This window comes from Pinus tabuliformis, chromosome 6 (assembly GCF_031772625.1).
Source record: "Pinus tabuliformis cultivar Carrire ecotype Pingquan chromosome 6, CPIR1, whole genome shotgun sequence".
NCBI classification, from domain to species: domain Eukaryota; kingdom Viridiplantae; phylum Streptophyta; class Pinopsida; order Pinales; family Pinaceae; genus Pinus; species Pinus tabuliformis.
This window is the reverse complement of record NC_142292.1, coordinates 414606411-414612402: the sequence shown is the minus strand read 5'-3', so window position 1 is coordinate 414612402 and position 5992 is coordinate 414606411.

Genomic DNA, 5992 nt, shown 5'->3' with positions numbered 1-5992 from the left:
CAATTAAATTTGTACTATGGGCAAATAGTAATAAGGCTTAAGTAAATTTTTTAAGACAAGATATGCAAGGAGGGGTAAAGCTCTAACTATGAATGAACCCAAAATTTTAAATTTATGGGTCCTAGAGGTTAAATTCCTAGGTGGGATCAAGAGGTTCGTTACAAATGGTATCAGAGCATAGGTTCAAACACTAAGGCCTATGGACCAATCCACCTCTGCAAAATGTTTGTGCATATTTGTTTTTAATAACAGAAATAACCCAAAAATTTTATAAAGGGAAATTAGGATTCTTTGTGAATAAATATTGATTCTTAGTGAATGAATTCAAATCCTAACCTCGTTACTGAGGGGTCGATAAAATATATAAAATTCACTATGTATATAACATGTTATTATATGGTCCTTATAAAATAAGGATCTCAAATTGATTAAATTATGGTATAATTGTGCATAGTGACTTATGCATGATGGGAGTGTGGAAGCATTGACATTCAAATCCACTCCATATAAAATATTATGATGATATTAAATCACATAAATACCGATGGGTTCTATGGATAAATAGAAAAGTAGTCCTTATCCAATGAGGATTTAATGATGTTAACGTTATTTCATCATTTGAAGTGAAGAAACTGGTCTAGTAAGGCTCCAAGATTCATGTACTAAATCTAAAGTACGTTCTACCACAATCGGTCAACAATAAAAAGGATCAGCAGAACTATTTTGTTGAATAACGTTTCTCTTACATGTATAAAATGTGGTATGATTTTGATGGCGTATTTATCCCTCTAGCCCCCTTCCTCGTACTATGTTGTTGAGGAACTTAGGACTTTTGGTGTTTCGAACCCCAAATTATGACCTCCTACAAAAAAAAAAATCATTTTCTCATCTTAGACCTCGACAGTAAAAATTTCCATGATATTGGACTGATTTGGTACTTAGCCTAAATATCGGGTGAAACCCTTCCTCATGCATGGATCATCTTGACTTTTAATAAGTCGGTAATGAGCCAATTTTGAGTAATAAAAAAAAGTGTAAAAATATAATCCAAGTGCACATAAAATGTGTATTGGATATGGGGAGTCTCCATTAATGGAGAACCAGTGTTCTTTCGAAGCCAGATTACGACAAGGCCGCAGGAAGATCTAGGAGAGATCGACGACTTCAATATCAATCACAGTATAAGAGGGGGAGAGATGTAAATTGAGAAGGGGGTGAGGCACTCGAACTCTTAGTTTACAATCTGGCCTATTAAACTACTACAGGGAAAATCCACATGGTTCATCATATCGAGCTCATCCCTTATGGCTCGACACCTGGGGCATTGATAATTGTCCCGAGTAGGCATGAGAAAAGCAGCGAACGTCGATAAGCTTGTGATTATTTCAATTAGAAGTTTTCACAAATGGAATGATGGCCGATGGGTAAGGCAATAGCACCATCCAATTATTAGGAAGGAGAGAAATCCCAAATACACTATTAAAAACAATAAAAAAGTTGCATGTATGTTTATGTTATCGCAGATATGAAGGCATGGGAAAGTTGCCATATATTTTTTCGGAGAAAACCACGGTTGTAAGTTTAAGGAATACATCCAAGCAATAGCACCGTTAAAAGCCGACTTTCTGGTTTATGGATCTAGAAATGTCATCTACGGACGTGTTGATAAAAGCTATCACATAACATTGTGTTATTCTAAATAAAAATATGGATAGGATGAGGATCTAGATTAATGGAGTAAGACGTGTCTATAATCCTTATCTAACTGCTATGACATATAAACCTTGCCAACATGGCGCTGGCTTTTATTCTTATTTAAGGAGGAAAGAGTGGATAAGCTACAGGATTTCTAAGTCATGCCAGTAACCAAATTGAGAAAAAGGCTACTGTAAAAGAAACACCCTCGCTATAAATATGATTCGCTGCAAGCTCAATCATGCACCCTTCTCCTTTTTCCTTTGTGTGGTTCCTCCACTTCTTATAGCCAAATTTCAAATTCATTAATAAAAAAGGAAGAGTATAGGGTTCAAGAGTAGCAGTGTTTTTAGTTATTATTGTCGTCGCCACCATCATGCATGTTCTTGGCAAGGGACACAATGGCTTCCATTGTCCTCCAAGCGGAGGGTTCATCATGTATAGATGAAGAGCTAAGGCCAGAGGTTAGCGATGCGCTATTGAAGGAAGGCAATATCCATTCTGGATTTAAGACCTCTGTGGTTTGTTATTTCTTTAGTCATCGGAGAATCCACAGTAAGAACGATTTTCTGCCAACGTTTCGAATCCAAACCGGGATCCATCATCAGGACAACATGAATGCTTTGATAGAAGAAGAGCAGACTATTAGGGTTTAAATAGAAATGAGAAGGGAAAGGAAGGGTAGGGTTTAAATAGAAATGAGAAGGGAAAGGAAGGGAAGGGAAGGTCGGCTCTCAATTTTTGAGAAGTCGGCCCTTCATGATTAATTAATTTTAATTTTAATTTTTATATTAATTAATTTTAATTTAATTTAAATTTTTTTTTTAATAATAACTTTTTAATAAGTACTCTTAAATATATGTTATTAAAATTAATTGAATTGATTATAATTATTCTTATTCTTATTAATATAGAAATTTTTGAGTGATCAAATTAATTGAAATGGTTATAATTGTTTATTTATTTATTTTATAATTTATTATTATTTATTTAATATTTAATATAATAATTAATAATATTAATTTTATAATAAATATTAGTATAATGATTCCTATAAAAATTTTAAAATAGTGATTAATTATATTGATTGTTTATTATTTATTAATTTTATTAATCATTATTAAGTAATGATAGTTAATATGATTGAATTATTGTTACTTAATATAATTAATTATAATTAATTAATATAATTAATTACTAAATTAATATAATCTATTATTATATTTAATTAATATGATTATAATTGAAATGCTTAAAAATGTTTATTTTAATTTATTGTTTATTTAATATAATAATTAATTATATTAATTATTATTAATGAACTAATAATGAAAAATAAATCTAGAAATTAATTATATTCATTATTTATTAATTATTTTTAATTGTTATTAGTAAATATAATGGATAATTATTACTTAATATAATTAATTATTATTAATTAATATAATTAATTATTATATTAATATAATTTAATATTATATTAATTAATATGATTATAACTATAATTGAAAATATGCTGTAAATAATTATAATATTAATTATTATTAATTATTAATTAATATGATTGATTATTTATTAATTATTATTACTATGATAATTAATTATATTAATATAATAATTAATTATAATATTAATTATTATTAATTATTAGTTAATATGATTGATTATTTATTAATTATTATTACTATGATAATTAATTATATTAATATAATAATTAATTATAATGATTATTATTGATATATTAATAACTTTTATAATTATTAGAAAGAAGAAATTTTTTTAATGATTATTAATCTTATAATAAAGTAGATATTTTTATAATATGAATTTAATAAGGGATTAAATTAAAATCTAATTAATTAATAATGTAGGGTTTAATGGAAAATTATTAATTATCATTATTATTATAATTATTATTATTATTATTATTATTATTATTATTATATTGATATTGGGTTAATTTTTCTTTAATCAGGGGAAACCAGCTTTCACTGATCTCCATACCACTGTCCCTGTTTAGATTCTGCGGGTGCTTGATGATTTCAAGAGCTTCTCTGATCTTTCGTTTATGGTGATGCTCTTCTTTAGCGATAATGGAGGCGTTTTCCAATAAGACATGGTGCTTAGTTTTCAATGAGTGTTCTGCAAGGGCGGAAGAACGAGACCTTTCATTTTTAATATCAGCTCCATGTTCCTTAAGTCTCGTCTGCAGTGAGCGACCTGTTTCACCAATGTAGCTTTTCCCACATGAGCAATCGACTTTATAGACCCCTTTAAGTTGGTTTTTATCAATATTATCCTTAACCGATCTGATACTTTGCCTAATTGTTCCAGGGGCTGAGAATTGCGTGCTTATGTTCTTCCTTCTTAGGACTCTCGCAATCTTATCAGTAACTCCATTTTTGGTTGGCTTACAATATTCGACAAGGAGTGAATGTAAATATGGCATGAATATTTACTTAATTTAAACTTGAACCATTTGATTCCCTGGGTATTTGAAATTTCAAGGATGTGAAATTCAAATTTCTTATTCACCTTTTGTCAGATGAAAAATTTCCTAATTGTGGCTCATAATCTATTAAATTGATCCTCTGATATTACCTCTTATTTATTTCAATCAACCTAGTAGCAACGAATGCCTGTGATAATGGATCGATATGTTTCGTGTATAAAGGAAATTAGTTTTAAATTATAGTAGATTTACTGATGTTCTCCACCATTCTCTTTAGTTACTACTTGCATGAAAAATGTTGTATGGTTACTTCTAACCCTTTTAAATTGTTAAATCGTTTAGCTCATATATGTAAATGTGGTGTTATCTGTAAGCATGGGAATGACTTACATGTACCAATTATACATGAGTATATTTATCTGGGATAATGATTTTTAGGAGAATGATTGTAGTTTATGCATGTGACTCCTTTTACATTCAAGTGCAGAGTTAATAGTGGAAACATAATATATCATTATTAATACTTGGACCAAGGAGCCTCCTACTCATGTTAGATGTTGTATGTGAGTATAAATGGAACTACTTGTACTAAGTTTTCTTGTGAAATAGACTTATATGGGTCTGTAAGATATCCAGTGAATATAACTTGAATATCATCAAGTTGAGGAAGGTACCTAGTATGTCTATAATGAGAGGGTATCTCTAGTATTGTGTTATAGCTCGGTAAATGTTTATGCTCACAGAATAATATTCTAAGTGTGGTGGATTAGGTTATAGTACCATGCATGCCTTAAGACTTGTATCTAATTAAGCTAACCTAGTTAGTTATGCATGTCATAAGAATGTCATCTAATGAGGCTCGGTTAACTATTTTTGCACGTTGCTTAAACAGTAACATATTTTGACTATGCCTATAGTATTATAATCATGATACATAGCCATGTTGGTTACAGTAAGCTCAAAGAAAAGTCTCATTAATGCCGGTGTGGGGTTTTTGCATGCTTGTGGGGGGTTGTCAATGAGTTTGGTTGACTTCATGCTATGATTTCTCTCTCCCAAATTGTGAAGTATGACAAAAGATTGACCCAACGTACAAGTCCACATTCCACTTTTGTGTCATTCAATTAATAAGAATATGAATACCATGGTATGAATAATAGTGTTTATATAATGACAAACTAAATGTAATGTGGACAACAGTTGAATCTTATCGGTAGAAAAATAAAAAATCTACATGAAAGGGAGCCTAGTGGCATTGAAGCTTGACGTAAGATTTATTGTGGTAATCTTCTGATACAAAACTTAGAAATGATGCTAAAAGGATCTAAAGTTCTTGTATCGAATGTTGTGGAAGTGTTTTGAATAGAACTATTGTAAGGAAACAAAATGTGGGATGTACCGCATGGAAGAATATTTGGGGGTTAAATAAAATTAATTTAATTATAAAGTGTACTGACAATGTTGATCGAATTTCCAAATTTTTTTGTAAGGATTGAAATATTTTTTCAATAAGGATATATAGCTCCAACAAACAGGAAATGATTATGTTTGAAAATATGTGAGTTATGCGAAGGTTCGGTAACAAAAGTCTGATTGACTTACTAATTTAGTTAGTTCGATAAATTTTGGTATTGTGTGTGTGCACAAAAATAATGAGCAAAGGGATCGAGTTAATTAGTGGTACGTTATAATTCAAAATGAATGTGAGGTTAATGAATCATACTTTGGGGAACACATAAAAATAAGCATAGTGTATATAAATGCAATAACAGACGGGTGTATGATATGGTGGTATCTGTGATGATCGTGTGAAAATCATCCACTCTCATATCATAAGAATTTGTG